Genomic DNA, 23787 nt, shown 5'->3' with positions numbered 1-23787 from the left:
GAGTACCGCATTGAGATGTCTTGGGCTTAAATGGCTTAAAATTACTTTAGTGTTTAAACTGACCAGACTTAAAACACGTGAGAATGAAAAACTTTCTCGAGGAAGCAGCACTGGCCTGATCGTTTAGATAGTTTTGGGGGGCCAAGGTGACAGATAGGGGGGTTGAAACCCACCTAAAAAGGGTTTAGAACCGCCCCTGGTATAGCGTGCGTAATTATACTGAAACATAAATATATAACCAGTTTACCTGATTCAATGTGATGGCTGAGCCTGTTTCTGAGATAACAACATACCAATCCGTGGTTGAATTTTCGACACAGCTAATCGCAAGTCATCTTACACTGTCAATAAGCGTGACCAGGGTTGCCAGGTTTTCACAACAAAACCCGCCTAATTGCTACTCAAAACTAGCCCAAAACTACAAAACGTGGCAAGTGTTAAAGTAGCCCAATTCCGCGGGAAAACCGCGGACTTGGCATCACTGAGCGTGACTCATACTCGAGCCAACTCTGCTCTAACTGTCGACTAGCAGTGGGAGTCAGATTGCCCCCTAGTGGATGGCTAAAGATTTGTTAACTCGTATTCATAAATTCTCAAGGGAACGTCTCTGAATTAACTGATGCTCACGCCCCCTTGACAGGTGCTGGCCCCACAGGTTGAAAACCCCTGGTCTACTCTACCAGGATCAAGAAACAGTCCTCCATAAAATGTGCTGCACACATCTGAATATTTAGGTTGAAGTGTTCTGGAACAGTGTTATAATTACAACTTAACCACTGATTTCTAGTCATGTCCTCTTTTGGAAGGCCAAACAAAGTAGTTTCGCTTTCACAACGAAACACAGCATCACACACGGAGGGCTAGAGTGAGCGGCGGTGGCCTAGAGTGAGCAGAGGCCGGGGGCTAGAGTGAACGGAGGCCGGTGGGCTTGAGAACGGCGTGGCTGGTGGATTCGACGAAGGAGCGGCCGGCGGGCTTGCGGCAACCACATGTAACGACCCCGGGCAGGACTCCGCTTCGTCCACGGTGAAAGCCGATCCGGCGATCCACAGCGCGTAGTTGATGTATTTCTTCAGCGACCAACACGGATCAGCTCTAGGCATGATGAGGCATGTATCGTCCTCTTTTGGATGGCCAAACAAAGTAGTTTGCTTTCACAACGAAACACAGCGTCTCCACGGCATGGCGGCGGCGGCAACAATACTACAGCGAGAATAAAAGTTATGCCTTCTTTCTTTGTGTGAACATTTGGGTGGCGTTATGCAAATCTTCCCACATCGTGACGTAGACATGTGGGGGCGTGTTGGAACAAGCCGTTTTAGGTAGGCGTGGTTGACTCTTAACTTTTATAAAGAATATCTCTTTGGATTTGAGACTTTAGTCTTTGCAACTTTACAGATCTTCTTTATGCACCAAGAGCTTGTAACACTTCAAAGAGAAAGGAACAATTTAAATCGCATCATATGAGCCCTTTAAAACACTTCATAGAACTGACACTCTCTGTTGCTAGTAATCACAACCCTTTTTATTTACTGTTAGAATTTATTTCTACAGTTATCATTTGTGGTAAGCAGAGCCTGTTTGTTCATGCTCTGTTAATGAATGGGGTGTTCCATACGCTTTAGTGTGGATTACCTCACATAGCTTTATTGGGTAATCCTGCAGTCCTTTAGGTACCAAACTGGCTTTGGCCCCTTTCTGGCCCCTTGAACACATACGATTTTGTCCCACTGATTGAGCTAAACAGCAATTTGGCAAACCAGCTGGGTAAAGAGCATGCAGGGATGTTTAAAAAGTGGCTTAGCAGTCTGGTTCCTGGATCCGGGATTTCGTGGATGCTCAAACTGAGCACAGATTTTGAATTGTTCTTCAAGCATGCACATAGATGCTTGCTTAAAAGCAAACACCCTGCTCGACCAATAGACAAGTACTCCAAGCAGGCTGAACTGTCTAAAACCTCTTCAAACATCTAGTTCTAGCTTGAAGGTGCCGTTTCTGAGTTGTTTGTCTGGAGGTCATCGCCTTTTGTTCCTCCGTTCATTCCGAGTGATTATCTTACAGCTCTTAGTTGAAGCGTGTTTGCATCTTGTTTAACGCTGTGGACAGATTGCTAGCTTTAAATGGTGCGCATTCTTAAACATAACCTCACAGGAATAACCAACTTTTGTCTAATGTCTTTGTTATTAATGTGGTGATGAACTGTTTCTGCAAGAAACTTTTCTCTCTGCCTACTGAAAGGTTAAAAAGGAGGCACATTATGAGTTAAAATGTGTAAAAATTCTGGCATCATTTACTCACCCTCATGCTGTTTCAAAGCTGAACATTAAAGACGATCATTTTAAGAACGTTGGAAACCAAGCGGTTTTGGTGCTTGTTGACTTCCATTGTATGGACAAAACACTGAAACGTTCTTCAAGCTATCTTCTTTTATGTTGCATAGAAGAAAGAAAGTCATACAGGTTTGAAATGACTTGAGGTTGAGTAAATTATGACAGAATGTCCATTTTTGGGTGAAGATTGTTTTGCCAGGTAGGAGAGATGAAGACTTTCAGAAGAAGAAGTGCCATTCAGAACTGAACCGAGAAAGCATTTTCCTGAATTTAAAATGAATTTCAGTGGAGGTAGCAAACAGGATACAATATTACAATTCAGATTTGGATGTAAAGAGGAAGAATTTAAGTGAATTGACACTTGTGACCCTGGACCACAAAACCAGTCATAAGTAGCACAGGTATATTTGTAGCAATAGCCAAAAATACACTGTATGGGTCAAAATTATTTTTTTTTCTTTTATGCCAAAAAATCATTAGGATATTAAGTAAAGATCATGTTCCATGAAGATGTTCTGTAAATTTCCTACTGTAAATATATCAAAACTTAATTTTTGATTGGTAATATGCATTGCTAAAAACTTCATTTTGACAACTTTGAAAGCGATTTTTTTTTTGCACCCTCAGATTCCAGATTTTCAGTTGTATCTCGGCCAAACATTGTCCTATCCTAACAAAACATACATCAATGCAAAGCTTCAGCTTTCAGACGATGTATAAATCTCAATGTCAAAAAATTAACCCTTATGACTGGTTTTGTGGTCCAGGGTCACATTTAAAGAAGTTAACATAGCTATTTTTTTCAGTAGAAACAGCAGAGTTTATCAAGACAGACTTTGAATGTTGGCTGCACAGTGGGTTTGTTGAAAGTTTTGAAACAAACTTTGGGTATGGATGGGTGGATAAATGGATGTTTTGCTGGGTCAAATAAGGAAATGTTTATGAGGCTTCCATTTGAGTTGACTTTTGGTTTTCCTCAGATGAAAAATTTGACTCCATCTGGGGCTTTGTGAGATGTCGTGTGAAATAAACTCCAGAAGATAAGACCTGAGTTCGGCTACCTGTCACTCTGCCTTAAGTGCAGCTGCTGGCAGAAGTCAAATCACTGGCAGTCAGAATAATTCATGTTCAGACACGATTCATTCTGACATTTAGAATTCAACACTTCATGCACTACAATTTCATCCCCTGCTGATCCACCACAAGCTGGAGCTTTTGGGAATGGAGGACTACTGTTGTGCAGGATGAACTGACAGGCCTCGTTTCAAAGGTCAAACCAAAATTGAATTGCTCCTAAAGCCTTTAATTTTAAGAGGAGAATCTTTGTGGAAAGTGTCATGTCAGAGATTCAGCATCTGCTTGTGGTTATCTGCACATCTGTGACTTCGCCCCTGCTATTGTTTCCGTTGTGTTTTTGAACATGGCTCCTTCTGTGAATTCCATGGAGACAAGCGGAGGTGAAGCAACAGAGGTGCGGAAAGATGGTAGCCTGAGGAAAGACAGCCAGACGGGGCCTGTCTCTGGCTCCAGCCTTCTCCCCCCTCAAGTGCCTAATTTTGGTTCTTGCTCATGTTCTCCTGTTCAGTGGCAAAACAAAGGCTTCACGGTGTGGCTTGCCACACAAGACGACAGGACTGAGTTTGCACTTGTTTTGCTGGTAAAAAAAAAGAGATCTTCACACATCAAATCTACAGGTCTTGGCGAAAGTCCCAACTGATAACAAGGAATCTCACGTCAAGCCTCAGCCAAGGAAACTGTCTTCCAATTCCACGTTCTTTAGCAGCGTTTGATAATGAACTTAACTAGAGGCAAGCCCCTGGCAGGTTCATGCAGCAAAATGAATAGCTTTTATAATCAGCATCAATTCAATCCAGGCTGGCATTTATGAGAGTAATTTAGGCGTGATTTGTAATAAAATTAAGGTGCGTGATCCTTATCTTGATTGTGTCTTGGAATTTTATTACAAAGCTCCTTTTCAGAGTGTTGAATGGAAACTCCTGAGATGTTTTGCCAGTTTAAAAGGGAAACACTGGTGTCAGTTGTGGAAATATTAATCCACCTCATGAATGGCCCCTTATCACCGGTGCCATTTTAAATGGTGGGGAATTAGAAAGCAAACACATGGCAGACTTTTGCAATACTTTATAGTCAAATTTGAACTCCTTAATAGCAGGACTGTTCTTTAAATTAAAGACATCCCAAATCACTGCTAACATATGCACTGCAATCAAAAGATATAACATCTCAGAGCCATTTATACAGTTCAGTGTCATTCAGATAGACTTTTTAGTGTGTTGTGGTAAAAACATTGAGCAGATGCATAATTGTGTATATGTATTAGGGATGCACCGATACTGGTATCGGTATCGGGCCTGATACTGGTCTCCTGTACTCATACTCGTTAAAATACGCCGATACCACACAGCATGTGATAAGCGCCATATTCAAACAAAGAAACACCAACAACAGACAGCAGAAAGGAGTTAAGGATGTCTACTACGAAGTATATGTATGCAATGAATATAATGTTAAACATTCAGTATTAACGCCTGTATAGCTGATGTGCGCGAGCTGATAAACAAAGCACGCTGAGTGGATTGAGCGCACGAGCGAATATATCTTTCTCACAGACATCACTGGAAAGTTTGTAGTTCGTCGGATATGTCAAAAACAAGTAAGTAAAACAATGCACAAGTTACTTAACGGTAGGGAGAGAGAGAGAGAGAGCGCTTAATTCTGTTATGTGATCTTTGATGTTCACTCACTTATTAGCACACGCATCATTTGGATTAAAATACATGCACGACTTTCTGGCGAAAGTGAATCTAGCAGCCTGTGTGAAATGCGCTAGGCTGTACTACTGTCCTCTCATTCTGCACCAGTACAAATACGTGCACGCGTTGCGCGTGTTTTGCTTGCTTGAGTATTGCTGCATTATATGAGAGGCTTTGGAATATAAATCACAGCACGTTTCAGATTCAAAAAAACGCGACAATTTCTGAAAATATCACAGTTAGGAGATTTATAACGAGTGGTTCCCTGCATTATTACAGCAAAGCGCGTGATTACAGTACTAAGCCGCTGCAATGGAGCAGCTCTAATGCTATTAAATTAAAGATGATGTACCATAGAGCAAAAAAATGAACAGTGAAAATAACAAAAACTTGTAAAATACATTTTAAAAATGATCTGAAATCAATAACTGCAATTGCAGGTTTCAAACAGAGATGGCGACAAAGAAGCAAAACTTACGGACTGCAGTTTTAAATTATAATATTTCAAAATATTTCTGTTTTACTACACTGTTACTCAAATAAATGTCTGGGTGAACATAGGATAACTTTTGAATGGCAGTGTTCGTTATTCATTGAGAAACACAAGACAAACTTGCATTCAATTTCAGAAATTTGCATTATGAATAGTTTCTTACAAAAAGGAACATATAGCCCACACACAGCTTAAAGACAAATAAATAAACATTAACAATGAACCTCTTAAAATGCGCCACATGCTCAAGATAATGTCACAGGTTAGTGCAACCAATCCAACAGCTCTGAAGAATTTGACCCATTTCTCAGTTTCAAGTATCAGCTGTACTTCTTAAATGCAACTAAACAACCTTATCAGACTAGCAAAGAAATACATTACAGTAACACAATACAATACATATTAGGGATGCACCGATACCACTTTTTCCAGTACTCGCCCGATACCGATACTTTTATTTTTGGTACTTGCCGATACCGAGTACCGATACCGATATTTTTATTGTATTTGTACATTTTTTTAATATTGGGTACAGAAACCAAAAGGGTATGTATAATGTTAGTTGGTTAACTTCATTTATCAAATAGATACAGTCAAACCAAAATTTATTCAGACACCTTCAACATTTCTCACATTATCACAGTTTATTCGCTATAGTTTAGAAAATGGTAATAAAATATGACAAGAACTCAGAGTTACACTGTGTCAGAACAAATTCATCTTGATAATGTTAGATAATTTGGACAGAAAGGTATGTAATAGATTACAATCAACCAAAAAAATTCAGACAGCTGTTAGAATGACAGTATTTACACAACTATGAATACTTTGTCGGGCAACCCTTAGCCTCAATGACAGCCTGTAGTCTCCTGGGCATGCTGTCACCCAGCTTCATGCAAACCTCAACTTCAGTTTTTTTCCCAGATTCGGTCTGAATAATTTTTGGACCCAAATTTGTATCAATTTTACTGGTAGTCCACTGTATGAAGAATTTTTGGGTATGATTTTTCACAGTTTACTTTATTTTGCTATCCTCACTTACATAAATTAACTATAGTGCACGTTTCAGATGAAAAAACGCGACAATTTCTGAAAATATCACAGTTAGGAGATTTATAGTGGGTGTCCTGCACCCACTAGTAAAAAAATATCAAAAATTATATCTGATCTCTGAATAATTTTTGGTTTCACTGTATATCCTTCGGTTATTTTCACACTTAATTATGCCCATTAACCAAAATAAGTTATGGACTGCAGCTTTTAATAAATATTTTTATTTTTTGTGGAATCTGAGATTTTTTTCTGGATTCTTTGATAAATAGAATGTTCAAAAGAGCAGCATTTATTTAAAAAAATAGAAATCTTTTGTAACACACTTGAACAAGTGTACAGTATATCACAAATTATTTTTTTTTACGTTTAAATTTTCCAAATTTTTTTTTTTGCTAGACCACCTCCCCCAACGGAAAGCCCCCCCAGGGTGTTTCTTTAAGAGTTGGATGAGAATTAAAAAGACGTGGGGGTTCAGATCAACACAATGGAGTAGGCGGGTTAAGTGAGGGCTCTAAAGGTTAGTGACCTTTACGTAATGGACCTTCTCGTAAGCAACTCTAGTGTGGGGGTCAAACGTTGACAGGAAGTGTGTAAAGGGTGTCTATGTACTGTAGCAGAGAACAAGTTTGAACTCATTAGTGAAGTAATCAGTCTCATTCTCTTTGTTGTGGTTTTGTAAACTGCCGTTGGCTCACTTACCACTTAATTGAATGGAAGTATTTAATAACCATCTTTTTATATGAAGATTCCTCCAGTTTTCTTTTGCCATTAAACCTTTCAAAGATTAGGAAATTATATGCTCAGCTTCACAAGCTATCTTTAAAAAAAAAAAGAAAGAACATCAAAGCTTGTCCTTAGTTGAACTAGTTGTGCCTAGCTTGGGTTGAAGTTAGAGGGTCTTTTTAGCAGCCAGCTGCCCTGTAAGCCCTGAAGCCCCTGCTTCTCAGTGGTGTCTAGATGCTATAAACAAACCTGTGGGTGTATTAATGGAACGCAATTACATCTGCTCGGGGTCGTGCTGCCCCATGCCTTCCCGCTGGACACAGGCATTCTTTATCTTGTCTGCTGGAAATAGCATACGGCCTCTACCTTCTTTCTTATGCGGAACCGAGTCAGCAAACTAAGTGTGCTTACATTTGTGGCAGGCCTTCAAGGTAAACAAGCCCCTCCGATTGTTCACCGCCCTCCACACAGAGTTCCAGAGACGTCATTAATCTCATCAGTTCAAAGCTGCCATCACCCGCAAGCTCAGTTCAACAGCCAAACCCACTGGGGCTTTGTTTTCTTCTCATTTGTTCCACAGTTTTCACACTTCCAGTAGGATAGATGAAATTAGACAGGTTGGAATTGACCTGGTAATAATGTCTCAGGTGATCCAATCACAAGTGGCCAGCCAAGACCGATTGCGCTAATGCCAGGCATAAACAGGTCGTTAAATGAAAACAATGCTTTCATTGTTTTCACTGTTAAATGTGGCATTATTTCTATTTGTCCAAATTATTGTAAAACACTATTACAATTCTCTGTGTAAAAATGTAGTCTGTGGCACAAGCATATTTTTTTATTCTCATATTTGTGAGTAATATATTCCATTCAACTTGTTTTTTTGAAGTTGGCCAAAAGGATGTATTACTTTATTTAAAAAATGATTGTGGGATAGTAAAGAAAAAAAAACAGTTTTCTACTATATATGATTTTTAGTATGATTTGAATCATGTAAAGGTTTATATCTAATAACAGCCAATATATTGCTTATTAAATATTAATAATTATTGGTTATGGTATTGGCCAAACGTTTCATATCAGTGCATACCTACACTGTAAAAAATCTAACTTCTGTTTTGTCAGATTCTTTTTTTTTAAAGTTTGACTGAACTATCAAATGTAGAAAATGTTAAGATTACATGAAAAAAATAATAATTTTAGGCCATTTAGTACAAACAACTTAAAATATTAAAAAACATGAACTTACTGTCAAGTTTGCTTGTGAGGCTGCTGAATATTCTCCATTTGATCACTGTTGATGCACATCAAAATGTGTATTTTTGGACAAAGCATGTATTTATAAAGACATGATAATATAGATAGATATATTCATTGGGAATTAATAAATCCTTTAGTTCTATTTAGTGTTTTTGATTATATTTTGTTGTAAAGGTGGTGTTCAGTATTAGAGTGATTAGTGTTTTCTTCTGTTTTCATACATTTCAATGATTATATACATTTAGCTTTGGTGTAGAGAAGTAACTGTATAACCTTTTCAGTTTGCTTAAAAATGCTACACACATTTTAAACAAAGGCAATGTCTACACTAATCCAGATACATTTAAAAATGCATTTTTTCCCTCTGTGTTTTGGCCTTGTCCACACTGAGACAGCGTTTTTGTTCTGCAAAAATTGAGCTTTTTGAAGACGTGAAGTGGATGCATTTGAAAGCGCCGTTTTTGCATTGTAATGTAGACTGTGAAAACCCAAGTAATTCTAAAATGATGACGCATGTTTAGTCATGTCACGCATATTGTACCGATAGATACCTGTTTGTATGGGTATTGTGTCTGTTATGTGCTATTCACTTTCACACTGTTGCTAAAGAAATGTTTCTTTGTACACTTTTCTTATCATAGTCCTGCAAAAATGACAGAAAATTACTCGCAATTGCTGTCCTGCGGCAAAACATGAGGGCATTTGTGTTTTAGAGAGAACATATTATGGTGATTGAGCACAACTTGGATGCATCAGTGTATAGCGAGATATTTTGCTAAATAAAACGAGGCTGACAGAAGAATAGCTTGAGAACTTTATTATGTTTGGTGTCATCTCAGTGAGCTTTTATGGGGTTTTAAGAATACCGAGGAAGGTGAATTTAGGATTTTCCAAAGTTTCAGTGTGGATGAGAAACTTAAAGAAAATGCTTGAAAGCGCTAGTGTGGACGGAGAGCTTTTTGAAATGAAACGCCATTTTTATATGCACCCAGATTCCAGATTAATGTAGACGTGGCCTAAGAAAGTTCTACATCACATTATAACACTTGACTGAACTTAAATTGCAAGCTTATTGAACATGGAGCCTCATGTTTTCTCAACTGCTGATTTTTTTCTTCTTCTACAGTGTAGTATCAACATGTCCCAAACATGTCTCCTTTGAGACAAATTTGTGACTTTTGTCACTGGTGTAATCATAATCATAAAAGATTTTAGGGCTGGTGAGTTGTCTAGTAGTTCAGGCAACTGACTCAGTCCTGCAAGAATCATTCTCTATCCTTTGATATTCTCTTTCTCTTTGGCGTCATGCTCTCCTGACGTCTGTGTTGAAAGGAATTCTCTTGTTCATTGTGTCTTCTGTCTTTACTCTCCGGTCAAGGATTGGCTAATGGCCAGTCTCTGTGCTACGGGATGATTTGCAGGTAGACAGCGCTGTGAGACTGCTAGTGCTCAATTTCTTTGCGTTCCCTGTGGTTATCCCATGGCTGTCTTTGTCTCACCACCTGTCTTTTCCTCTTCTCCTTTAATGTCATCCCTTTAAACATCAAACGAACACTACACTTAGTCTCTCTCTGTTCAGGTGTCATGACAGTTATTGTTAGCGGTGCAAAACACCTGGATAGAGTCTGCTGTGCCTCTTAATGGGGAAAACTGTAATTTGCAGCGGAAAGATTATGAAAAAAAGAGAGGTACGGAAGGGGAGGGCAATCCTTCAAGGGATTATCAGAGGCAAGTGCTGATCTGTCATTAGCTTCGACTGTTGGCGTATGGGTGAAAATTACCATTTGCGCGATCGACGTGGTAAAGAGATCTGAGAATGTTTATGGGAAGTGTAATTCATCTAAGATTTGCTTTTCAGTTCCTTCGCTTGCTTTAGGGCTTCAAATCGTATTTAAGGGGTTATAGATGGAGACCAAAGAATCAAGACCTTGCTAGACTCAGATTTTCCAATTGATATACTTGGTTTCTCTCTGCTGATGAGGTGTTTGTAGTAAAATGTCGCTGAAATGATCAATGCAGTGAAAGCATTCAAGCTTTCTCTCTCTGCTATGAGTGCTAAAGTATAAGGTATCAGTGTGAGGGGCCTCTGACAGTGCTGTGAATAAATACTCTGAACTCTTTTCTCGTGGGGAAGAGTTTGACAACACATTTACTTTGATAAGCTGGATCCAGGTGTGATGCAGGTGTGTCATTCCTTTCAAATATTTTCATCAAGCAGCTCAGTGAGTCACGTGATGCATATATAAGTTAGGGTTCAGGAAAAGGGTTAAAGGAAATTAATACTTTTATTCAGCAAGGACACATTAAATTGATCAACAGTGACAATAAAAGCAAGACAAGGCAAAGTTTATTAATATAACACATTTCACAATTTCATAATTACACAATGTGTAATTCAAAGTGCTTTACATAAAAGGAATTAAAATAATCATAGAAAAAAATCAACAATAAAAACAAGGAATTTAAAAATATTAAAATGATTTAAAATTTGTTTTAAAATGAGTTAAAACAGTTAAGAATAAAAAATGATGATACATAAAATACAGTGCAATAAAGACTTTTATAATGTTATAGAATATTTCAATTTATAATAAATGTTTTTTTGAACTGTCCATTCATCAGAGAAACCTAAAAAATATTACAGTCAAAAGTATCACAATTTTCTACAAAAATATTAAGCAGCCCAACTGTTTTTAACATGGATAATAATAAGAAATGTTTCTAGAGATGCATTGATTGCAATTTTCTTGGCCGATTCCGATTTCCGATTTTTTGGAAGTGTGACCTGCCGATATCGATTTTTGCAGATTCCGATTTTCTTTCTAAGAACTATTGTTGACAGCATATACAAATGAAAATCTATGCAAATTTCAATGCAAAAATTATTTACATAATAAAAGAAGTTATTAAACATTACAATTCCCCCAATCTGGACTAACGCTAACGTTAGCTAGTTTTAGCCAGAGATACCTTGCTGAAGCACAAGATGACATTTACGTTCTGCTTGAGCAGATGAAAAGTGTAAATTAATGAGAGTATGACAACCAGAAAATGAACGTTTTCGTCTTCCTTGTGATTGGGGTTGAAATTGAATGCTTAGGGACATTTTGCTCTGTTTTGGTTGGATTTAGGAAATGGAATAAAATAAATTACATTGCCTATCCTCTCAGGATACCTGGAATTAGTGTTACAAGTACCCTAGGCACGTCGTTTTTCCATTTTCGTAGCATAAACACCATTAAACCGATGCAAGCTTCGGATCTTCCAATGTTTCTCTATGGCGCTGAAAACTAAAGATGTCCGAGTTCCGCTCCGCGTGCAACTGATACTCAACTGCCATTGGCTCATCTGCATTTGAGGGGAGGGGCTTATCGATAGGCCAATTAAAATTAGAATCATTCTCGCGCAAATGACATGTTTACACGCGACTGTCGGTGTGTTCCAAACGGGATATATCGCCCTCCGAAGGGCACTTCAGAGTGAAAACAATCATGGCCGCCATATTGAATGGTCGTTCCAAACCGAAGTGCTCGAAACTGGCCACTACAAAGGGCCCTTCGGAATGAAAGATTTCTCAGGGTACAACTGATGGACACTTCGGGCTCCCATGATCCTTTGCGCAGATTCTTTGCATGATGACGGCACCTCAGTGTGGGCATGTGATGATGACGCTGAAGGGCACTTCAAGAAACAGCTGTTTGGTACCCTATACCTTTCAACCCTTCGAAGCTTTCACTCCGCAGGGTAAACCCTTTGAAGGGATTAGGACATAGGGATGAGCCCTTCCGAATGGAACGCAGGGTGTGGGTGTGACGTCATTGCCGGCGCCGCTGGCAATAAAATGATCGGCTCGGAATTAGCAAGACATGAGACTGACCGGCCGGTGACTGATCCGGGCCGGTCAATCGGTGCATCTCTAAATGTTTCTTGAGCACCAAATTAGCATATTAGAATGATTTCTGAAGGATCATGTGACACTGAAGACTGGAGTAATGGCTTCAGCTTTGCCTTTATTATAAATTATAAAATGACATTTAAAATATATTTATTCAAATTATATTTTAAAAAATATTAAAATAGAAAAGAAGCTGTAATAATAGCAATAAATAATAGTAATAATAAAATTTGTATTAATTCTTCACAATTGCTGTTTTTTTTACTGTATTTATGATCAAATGAATGCAGGGTGAGCAAATAAGACTTCTTTCAAAAACATTTACTTTTGAATGATCTAAACTTGCTTCCTTTTGCGATGAATGTTTTAATGGCATTCATTCACAACTTAGGTAATTTTTTTATATGGCAGTGGCGCTGTAGATGTAGCAGCTATGGGGCAGGAAACACTGATACGCTTAATTTCAGTTTGAATTTGTTAACTGTTAACTCAAAATGTCTTATTTAGTGTCCCTTTTTTGGTGCCTATATAAGAAATACTCATCCTTCATGGTCAAGCAGTAGTTCAGAACCCAAATTGGGTTTAAGAACCTGACAGACGTTCCACTCCCTGCCCTCAAGTCATACCATAACAAAGCCAAATTAACGAGCACTGGAGGCACTCAAGATAAGCCACCTCTTTCTGTCCCCCCAGAGGTAAGATTTAACTTTTGCTTCCCAGTGTTTCTTTACTACTGTTCCATGGAATGGGAGTGATAATGAGTGAGCAGAGCTTTCATCCACCATTTGTGTGTGAGGATTACAGAGGCCCTGTTTATACCTGGTATTAAGATGTGTTTTTGTTGATCCGATGACACATGGACAAATGCTAAATACAGGTTTGGTGCTTGTTCACTTTTGACCACTTCCGGAGGTAGATTGCTTTCGTAATGTACACATTCATGTGGTCCAATGCATATGAACAGGCACTAAAGACCACCTCCTTAAACGTAAGTTTGGTTTGATTACCCATAGACCCTCCCTTCAAAGAAATCAAGAAAGTGGTCGAAAGTAGACAAAAGGGATGATTATTCAACGAAAAATGAATAATGAGACAGTAAATTTTTTTATTTTTGGGATCTATTTGAAGAAAGACTGCTTTTAAGGTACAACTCTGCTTTACGTTAAGAGCTTACACAGAAAATAGAAGATTGACCTTTGAGAGGGAAGTGTTGATGTTGTTCCACTCAGTCAGGATTGGTTCAGGAGGTGGACAGGTCAAGGCACCAGGTAAGTAGTCAAGGGGGCACCTTTTATTGAACAGACTCCCTCTGGAAAAGTGTTTTACTGCATTGACTGGCACTTGTTTAGAGAGAAAGTAATACTTTAAAAGACAGATAACATATCCACTGCAATGATAAATATGTAGACCAGAGGTATTCAAGCTAAGCCATATATAAAAGCCTCCTCTTTTTGACCCCCCTGAAGAAAGACAAGACTTAATGCTTGGTAACCAGTGTTGTTTTCCAACTGAACAATGGGAAAGGTTGACACATCAGAACTTCCACCATCTCTCTACTTCAGCCTGTGTGATGGTTATGTACAAGGATCACTGAAAAACACCTGCTGAGTGTCCCAGGTGGAGAAAGTGTAAAGTGTCTATTACTTTACCAGTCCTTTCTTTTTGTTGAGATGTTTTGTGATGAACATTGGATGGCACTTTAGATGTGTGATATACAAGACTGTTGCCTCCAGGCAGAGGAGGTAAAAGAGGTTGTAAGACCAAAATGCAGTTGCAGTTTCTTTTCACATCTTTTGCTTTTCGGGGGTCATGTCCAGGTCAGCACATTGTTTTGTACCAGTTTTGTTATTTTGATGAGCTGTGTTGTAACTTGAACAAGCAATTCACTGAAAATGTATATTGTTTGCTTAAAAAAGTGAAAATGTGAACTCCCACATAGATCAGAGAGCAAAACAGTGAATCACAGCCTGAAAAAAGTTTAAATATCCAGTTCTATCCCATATAGCTATGTACATGAATGTAATTGTTTTATTCTCTTTTTTTTCTGTGTATGTATCTTTCTGTGTGTATATACATATGTAGTATGATACTCAAAAACTGTATATGAATACAATTAAATAATAAAATACAAATATCAATTAGATTTACCTTATATTACAAATATACACATATAGTTGTTAATTACATTCAGATTTAGATGTAGATTCATTATTTTTACCTATTAGAATAAAAATACATTTTCGTAAAAAAAGACACCTGTCAAAGTTTGTTCATTCTGTTTGGGGAACACATTTTAAATGGCCAAAACTGTAACCTTGTGATTTGCATTGCCTTTTTAAATAAGACCCTGCTGGCATGGCATATCCAATACCATTATTGCTACTAGTGCCAAGTTATTATCTTTTTAAAGAGCCTCGACAACAAGAGGTCATCCTCCAAATTAGCCAAATGTGGTGGACCAGGGCACTTTTTGTTGCCTCCATTTAAATTATTTAAATGGAAAAGTAGGTGCCAGAAATGAGGGGTCCCAGGGGGCAGAAAGGGGGGAAGGCTTTTGTCACTGTAAACTTACTGTGTGCCCCACAAAGGGATGGCAAGGCTGATTTATGTGCGAAATCCTGCTACTGTGAGTCGACTGGTCACTGTGAATGCGTCCTTTGTTAGAAACCCCTCACTGTGTTCTAAAGGAACTGACCTTGTTCCAAAACCTGCGCCTCCATCCTCACAATCCACCCCGCTTGTCTTCCAAGTATTTGAGCTTTCTTCCCTTTCACCAAGGTTCAAAGAGTTAGGGCATTCTCAGATGTGTTAGCCAGGCATGTATGCCAGAGACCCATTACTTGTGTCCTTAAAGTCTGCCCATAAAACCCAAGTCAACATCTTGATCTCCAGGACTTACTGTGAGGAGAAACTTAAAGGTTTTGGTCTACCATCAGCCCTGTCCCTATTTTTGACTTGGCTGTGATTTCATTTGTTGCACTGGGAAGGCGCTATGCGTTCTCTGAATGGCTCCCTGATGAATAGTGTTTCCAAACGCTATTTCACTCAATTGCATGATGCTTGTCCTATTTAGAGTCAAGCAGTTTTTCTTTCTATGAAGATTGATTTTTAGCAATTGCACATACTGCTTCTGCTCATTCTTTACACCAATATATATAAATACAGTTAGTTTTCATGCAAAGGAGATGGATATTCAGAATCAAGAGCTTTGTTTTCAATTCTGCTTTCTTCCTGTTGTGTTCATCACAAGATACATTTCCTTCCTTCAGTGTGACACAGGATTTCATTACATTTTATACACCCATATACATTTTTATGTCTAACAACACCAACAGTGTAGACCAGGAGTGTCATGCATCTTTTGATTATTTTATTTATTTTATTTTTTTAATAACACATATTTTTGAAGAGACTCTTATCATAGTCCAGGTTGTCCAAGTGAGATTCAGACTTGGGTTCAGATGGGATTCAACCTAAAAATATTTTTTTCTTTTTTTACTTAGTGATCAGCATGCATTTTCGTTGCAATGAAAAAGCAGTTTTGCCTTTTTGTTCCTTGGTGAAATATGGAGTTTTTTAAAGTTCCTTTTAAAATCTACTTGGCTCAAGGGGTACAAGTTTCCGTTTTTGGGCTCATTCCATTTCTCAAGTAGAATGCAGTTATAGTCCACTGTATTTGGTCACAGTCCTAAAACTCCACAAATCATATACAAAACACTAGCAGGGTTTTTTTCTAACTACAGTGCTGTGCTTTGATGTGTTGCCAGTGGATTGCAGTGCTCGTTTGTGTGCCTGGGCTGGGTAAGATGCCTGGAGTTCTCTGGAGGGCAGCCACTTATCCTGCTATGTGTGTCCAGGGACTTGCCCAACGTGCGACACATGCTAGGTAGCAGCAGTGCTAGTGCTGACACTTGCCGCCACGCTTTACTGCCTTTCTCTGTTATTTTTTCACTTGAACTCTACAAAAAGGTCACAGGATGGCTCTGGAAATTCACAATAATTGGTGATGGAAGCAATATTTTATTTGCAAATTGTTTTGATGATTTTGTGATTTTTTACAACCCAAGCTCATTATACAAACTTGCCTGTGGCAACATTTTTGCAAAATTGTATTATGTTGCTTCTTTCAAATTTTTTTTATGACAATTTCAAAGTGAAGTATAGTGAGTGGCATTAAAAGTGCCTAAGCAGTTTTATCCAAAACAGATGACCATGAATCTGGTAATGAATGTTATGTTCGTTGTTGTACGTATCGTGGCAGGTGGGAAATTAAATGGGTGAATGGCGCTAAAATGTTAATGCTCTATCATGTTTGAAATGAATGTACCACCTACACTAAACCCTACCCTAAACCTAATCGATAATGTTACCAAATGCAGACACATTTGCAAAAGCAACCATGCTGTTTTAGCTTGCTTCTACAAGTCTTTTATCTCCTGTGTGACTTTATGGGACTCCTCATGGCAAGTGCAGGTACCAGGTGAGCTACCAAGCAAGTTTACTACATCAGAAGAGCCATTCATATGGAGCTGCACACTTCAAAATGTATTAGTTTACAAATCGTTCACTAGTATTTTCAGATCAAAACATAGTACTGTTCAAGGAACCCCACTAAAATAAGTGTTTATTAATCGATAAACTGCCCCTGTAAACATAATTTGTGAGAAAAGGAACCAAAATTGAAATTTTGCTGCCACTAGCGTTCATTTTACATGGAAGCAGTGAATTGTATGTACGATTTTAGAGTTTTGCAAAAATTTAGGTAGTGGCATGTTTTTCCTATGGATTTTTAACATCTTGAATGGAAACATAGCTTGTGAGAGACTGCAGAAGCTTTATGAATAGTCCTTGATTTCTGCTAGTTGTTTCGGCTTCTAATCTACTGTACATACCATAGCATCAGTGGTCACTTCCATTAATCTTTCCCTCTTTTTTAAAAGATGAGGTCTGTAGCTGCTCTATCTTTGTGCTCAATCGCTGCTATAGTGCAACTGTTCAGAGCTATTTGTAGAACATCAGGTCAGGGAGATATGTACTAGCATGTGTTACGTTCAGTTTTGTCTCTCTCACAGGAAGCTGAAAGACCTGCTTTGTGTGAATGTTTGCTTTTCAGACTGAGTAAGCACAGAAGTGAAGTCATTGCCTGGAGCCTGTCCATTTTTATTTTCTCTTCCTGTGGTTCTCTACCACTGGGCTTTTCTGTTTCTATTTGTTTGGCCCTCCTAGTTGTAAAAAGCATACTTCCAGCTCTGGGGACTCAGTTGGAAAGAAGTGCATGGAAGGTCAGATGTTCTCTAACTTGCAGCATGAATTACTGCAAACACAAAGTAATTAAAGTGCACTTTGATGAATCATGCTCAAGGAGGTCAGCTCAGAAGGGCTGTGTTTTGAAAGTACATCTGCATCAATAGGAAAAACTTCCTGGGAACTACTGGCCTTGACTCCTTGATCGAGCTGTTCGGAACATGAGTGCCCATCTTTTGTTTTAAACTCAAACGAGACTTCAAAGCCTCCCCTTTAGGCCCGACACCCAAAATTTGGCATATTAAACAAAAGCCTCATTGTCTGCTTCTGTCCTTGGCCGATGTTTGCTTACCCAGATTCAAACCTTGACTTGACCTGGGTGAACTACAGATTATTTCCATAAAGAGAGATAATAAGTGTTTGTTGTATGTTCTCACACCTGCAATTCTCAATAAATATGTTGATTGCAAGTTACCTCAGCACTTCAATAAATGAATAAAACAGTTCCTAATTTATTCATGCATAATTAAAATGATTAGAATACCTCCTTTATTGCTAATCCTTAGAAAAATAATTTTTTTCATATTAATGAGGTTTTTCACGTTGTTGTTTATGATTGTCTCAGTCTCAGAGTGTTTGATGCATATTGCATACAAAATAATCAAAATATGCAAGCTAACATGTAGTACAATCTATATCTGTCATTCCGTACACACACTGTTGACATTATAGCTGATACAAAGAGCACTTTTGAGGACAAAATAATGACTGGATTTGCCAAAGATTGAAAGGTTAGTGACAATAAATCTTTTTAAGACTACCTTTTTTGAATTCTTATTCTTATTCTTATTCTTATTCTTATTATTACTTTTATATGGTAGTATAGTAGTATATAGTATAGTTCTCAGATAAATCCACCCCTGAAAAGAAACAAAACACTGCACAACTCTCAGATGGCTTTTCCTGTCAAAATAGGACAAAAATATGTATTTTTTTTTAATTATTCAGATAAATAAATATATATCATAAAATAAGGTTATTATAATTAAATATAACGTAGAATAAAATCTTTGTGTTCCTATTTTAAAAATCTTTCAACTTTTTGTCTAAAAGTCATACATTCTTCAGAATATCTTCTTTTGTATTCCACAGAATTAAGAATTAAGTCATACAGGTTTGAAAGAACATGAGTGTGAGGGGGATCTTTTCCTTTAACACTAGAACCGCCAGGGGCCGCTGTATACCTAAAACTGCCAGCGGGTAAATTTTACCCATGCACATTACAACTGTTTTTATATGGCTAAAGAACATATTATTTCACTGTATTATGCCACTGTCTTCACAAAGAAGTGTCTAGAGTCATGAAGTAATTATGTCTAGTCATCAGCTATATTTTTGTCCTGTTGTTTTATGTCCAAGGCTTTTTTTAATGGAGGCCACTAATCACTTTTCAACAGTCAATATAATCTAAGCAAGCCTGCTCTGACAATGAGAATTAGAAGGAAGTAAATAATATTTGGGTGGTGTAATATTATAATACAATGTCATTAATCAATATATTACGATAACCTATGTTATTTAAATGACTAAAATAGCCTATAGACAATAATGAGCAAAAATAATTCCCCATACTGCATAGGGTGAAGCGATGACAAATTCAAGCGCACAGCTTCATCTAATTAATTATTAACTTTAGCTATATAATTTATCATTTAAATAAGAGAACAACACCAATAAACTTAAGGTAATCAAAAAATGGTTTTATTTATTACATCATAGATCTTTTTTTTCTCTCTCTCTTCAGGAAACGGGCAAAATAAATAGCAACACAGAAGCAAACAATAAATGATAGAAATGGCAAAACAAAAATTAAATAATCAATCCAAATTTTGAACAATTATGAGTAACATTAGGCTAAAACATAAATATGATATCCTGATCGCTGTCAGATGCTGAGCAGACCCAGGATGCATTAGGCTACGTATCTCCCCACCATCAGACTATCTATCGCTCATCATGGTATTTAGTGCTTCTTATACCTCTTCAGCAACCATAAATCGCCTTCTTTTACTAATTTTGTCTTTATTTATGAAACTGATAACGGCTATTTCAGTGAGTGAAAGGCGTTGGCTACAATGTTAAAAAATAAGCAGCAAGAAACTTGACTGCGCGAAAATACATGCATTACATAGCAGGTAAATTTGGCCAGCTGGCACTTATAGGTATAAATGCCCTGTGTTTTGATCTGGTTTTATCTAAACAATTTTTAGCAACAGGGGATTGTAAATTACACAATTTTATTAAAAGTCAATGACTGGGAGACTTTGATGCTTTATTGAAAATCTGTTATGTACATTTGAAAAACAGCCACGGGTCAAATTTAACCCGTGGCGTTTCTAGTGTTAAGTTTATAGTGAGATATAATTTCATGTCCCAGAGGGTTAGTGAAAACAGAGGTTGGGGTCATTTGTATGGTCTTAAATATGAGAACTAATTCAAAGAAGACAACCCAAGTTTGTGTTTGTGTGGGCTGTTCTTCCTTCAAGCTATGCATGTTTCCTTATAGTTAAGCTATAATGTCTTTTGTATGGATTTTCACCTTCACCCACTGAGCTACACTGTGTGAGGGCATGTGGTGACATTTGCAAGAGAAAATTAGTATAATATTGCTTGAATATGTTTAAAATTTATGCTAGGAGTATGATAGTGAGTGTTGCTCAGACTAGATGTTAGCGCCTTTGGCTCAGCTCCACCAACACATTCCCATTATTTACATCTTTAGCATTGCTAATGCTCCTAGCTCCTATTCCCTCAAGTACCTGACTATCTCTGAGGTCTTTGCTCAGGGCAAAAAAGACAAGAGCTTGTCTTTCATTGTTACACCAGGACGACTTCTCCTCCAGCTCTGTTTTTCCTCCTTGTATTCTCCCACAGTAAGCTGTTTTCCTCTCTAAAAAAGTGCTGTTAGCATTTTCAAGATCAGTTACTTTTTTTTAGTCTGTTGGTTTATTGACTAAAAAACAACCTACCTTAGAAGGATTTTATATTTGATAAGACCTAATGTATGCTAGGGTTGCAAAAAGGTGGAAAATTTCTAGTAAATTTCTGAAACATTCCAGAAATTTTGGAAACTTTCCAGGGATTTTTGGAAAGTTTCTGGAAATTTACCGGAAAATTTCCACCCCTTTGCAACCCTAATGTACGCTGATATTTTCGTACTTGCTCTTTTTATAGCTCTTCCATGTACGCAATCTCTTATTTAGAAATGCCGTTTGAAGCAAGCATGCAGTATTACTGTTGCACAGGGCAGTAAATACAGCACAAGGCATCTGAGGCATATAAGTGTTGGCTGTTTTCTTTATGGAGTCACAAATAGCTGGCCGGCAGTATCATATTTGCATTTTAAATATAGGCCAATCCATGGCGAGGCGACCTCACCACAGTCATTAGTCTGCTGGCACCCAGAAATCAATGAGAGGAATGCTATACATGCACCGCTGAGTGTGGTAATGGAATGCAATATATACAGTATGCACATGTAACAATAAAACATAGTCTAGCTATATGAACTCTATTACTAATGTGTGTAGTTTAGGAATGGTGATGTAGGGAATGCTCCATATTCAGTCATTATTTTCCCTCAATATACAGTTTCGACAAAGTTAAAATAGAAACATATTTCCTGCCATGGCGCCAGGGTCAGCTGTTTTTCTGATGCATTCAAAGCCAGTATGCTAAAATAATCTCAGGATAGTAACAGGAGTATCTTAGGGATTGCTAAATTCGGATGAGGCTGAATTAAATATAACAGAACACCTGCTTTATCCATCCAAAGGGTGTAGGTAAAGCATCATTCCTGCAAAAATGCATGAGCTCAGCATGTGCTTTAATGTACTAAAAGAAGTCAATGTTACACCAGACCGAATGGAAAATGGTAATGCATTAATATATGACAGCTAGTTTTTTTTGCTTGGATTAGGTGGTAGGTGGTATTGTTTTTAGCCTGACCTTTTAAAGACTAGGTGGGGAGAGGACTGCTTGAAATAGCTATGTTCAGCTCAGACCATCGAGGCTCAAATCCATCTTTGAAAACATCATATTAAATTGCTAAACCTAACCCTCAGACTTGTAAACTTTGAGACCAGCTCGCCAGTAAGCTATAAACCATCCCAGATATACTGATTCAGTCCATTCTTTCATTTCCAGACTGACAAATTGATTGAAACTAAACACTTCAGAGTCCGGTAGGCTCTGTTCCTGCAGGATAATGCACCGTAATTGGAAGGAAATGACTGTGCCATTCAGTGCCAGTCAAGTTTTTTCTTGGGCCATGATTATCCTGTATGGCCATTTCTCTCATAGCAAAAATTTCGAGTGTGTGAAAACTTGCTTTGCTTACCTTCTATTTTCTATTGTGAGGTTTAATTAAACAAGATATTATTATTAATAATAATTATAATAATAGTACTACACTGTCAAAAAAGATTTTACTGATAATTTGTATATTTAGGAATGTACTGATTCCTTTTGTTCACTCTTTTTTAAGTATGTTCTATTCTATTTTTTTATATGAAGGAGTGCAGAAAGCAGTTCTAATATTGGTACATTTAGAATAGATGTGCATGCAATAGTACAGAAAACAAAATGAGAAATGGATCTTAAGGGGTTAATAGCAACCATGTTACGTTCATGTAAATGCTTCATTCCTTAAACCATCTGCCTATGATGTTGGGACAGATTTACAAGGGCTCACTCAGGCCTATGAAAATCTTTAGTTGCATACCTGAATGCTTCAGGACCTGAGGGCACAGCTGTTGTGTCACATGCACATATACTCCTGTCACTACAAATGCATTTGGTCCATTAAGGTTGCCATGTTTGTACAGTCATGTTGGTCTGTGTTCAGCATCCACAAACATAGCGGTAAGTTAAATGAAAAGGTGCAATCATTTTAAACCTTCAGTGAGAAGTGTAGTGAGAGGAAAAAAAACTGATTACTATGGAATACTGTAGCAGAAAAATCAACAGCTCTCTGTGACTACCTACTATGTTATTTATGAAATTTGTTATACGCTCGCTTTTCAGGGCAAATAAATAGCTGTAATCCCAAGTGTACATGGAGTTTCCGAGGCACAGGTTCTGCGGCCTTTTGTATAAATGTTTTATACGTACAAAGTGGCCTTTGAAAAGTATGTGTGCTGTTTTGTTTGCACATATTTTGAAGTATAAATAACAAGCTTTTCTTGGAAATGTCCATATCTTAACAAACATTTGACCAGGCACTTGCACACTTTTACTGTTGTGGGAATTTTAGCTCAGTGTGGACAGGAATGCAATTATCACATGCTTTTTAAATATGGAAGTCATGATCAAAAAGCAATCAGAAGCAATTGCAATTAAAAATGTGGTCAGCACGATTCACTGGACTTATGTTGTAACAAAAGCACTAAAGAATGAACTAAACATTTATTTTCGTTAGTCGATATCACTTTAATTTCATCTGCAATGCAGTTCATATGCAATGTGCAAACAGCTTTGACCAACATGGTTCTGAGGCATGCTGGGCTATGATTCCTACAATTTATCAGATGGTAGTGTTGGTAACTGACTTCAAACTCAAGCTGTGCGTATCATCTTTTATTCATTGAACTCTCAGATTCCAGCTCCTCACATCCAGAGCAAGGGAGAAGAAATTGCTTTCCACATATGGTGATAAAACAGGCCATGGCATAATGAAACGTAATGACATTGTTAGCACTCGGTACAGTACACAAAGGTTTGTCTCATTGTAATGCCAGGTTTAGTATTGCACAGCAATTTTATTTTATTTTATTTTGTTTTGTTTTAATATATATATATATATATATATATATATATTTGCTGTTTTGTTTTTGTCTTGCTTTGTTTTGTTTTGTTTTTGAACAAACTCTGTAAATGTGTTTTAGACTCCATTTTGCTACACAGATTCTGCTGTAGTATGCAAACTTTTGTGCATGAGGCTTAGCTTCCAGGAGC

At 37.7% G+C, this 23787-nt stretch overlaps 1 protein-coding gene across 1 annotated transcript in view; it reads left to right on the top strand.

Moving 5' to 3' along the window:
- The window catches only part of LOC107599217 (extracellular matrix protein FRAS1-like), a 127503-nt gene that overhangs the window by 5537 nt on the left and 98179 nt on the right, over nt 1–23787 (top strand). The gene's annotated exons all lie outside the window — the stretch shown is intronic.

The sequence above is a fragment of the Sinocyclocheilus grahami genome, unplaced genomic scaffold (genome assembly GCF_001515645.1).
Source record: "Sinocyclocheilus grahami isolate Dianchi unplaced genomic scaffold, SAMN03320097.WGS_v1.1 scaffold262.1, whole genome shotgun sequence".
NCBI classification, from domain to species: Eukaryota; Metazoa; Chordata; class Actinopteri; order Cypriniformes; family Cyprinidae; genus Sinocyclocheilus; species Sinocyclocheilus grahami.
Note: the sequence above shows the minus strand (reverse complement) of the source record. Positions and strands in the feature narration are given on the sequence as shown.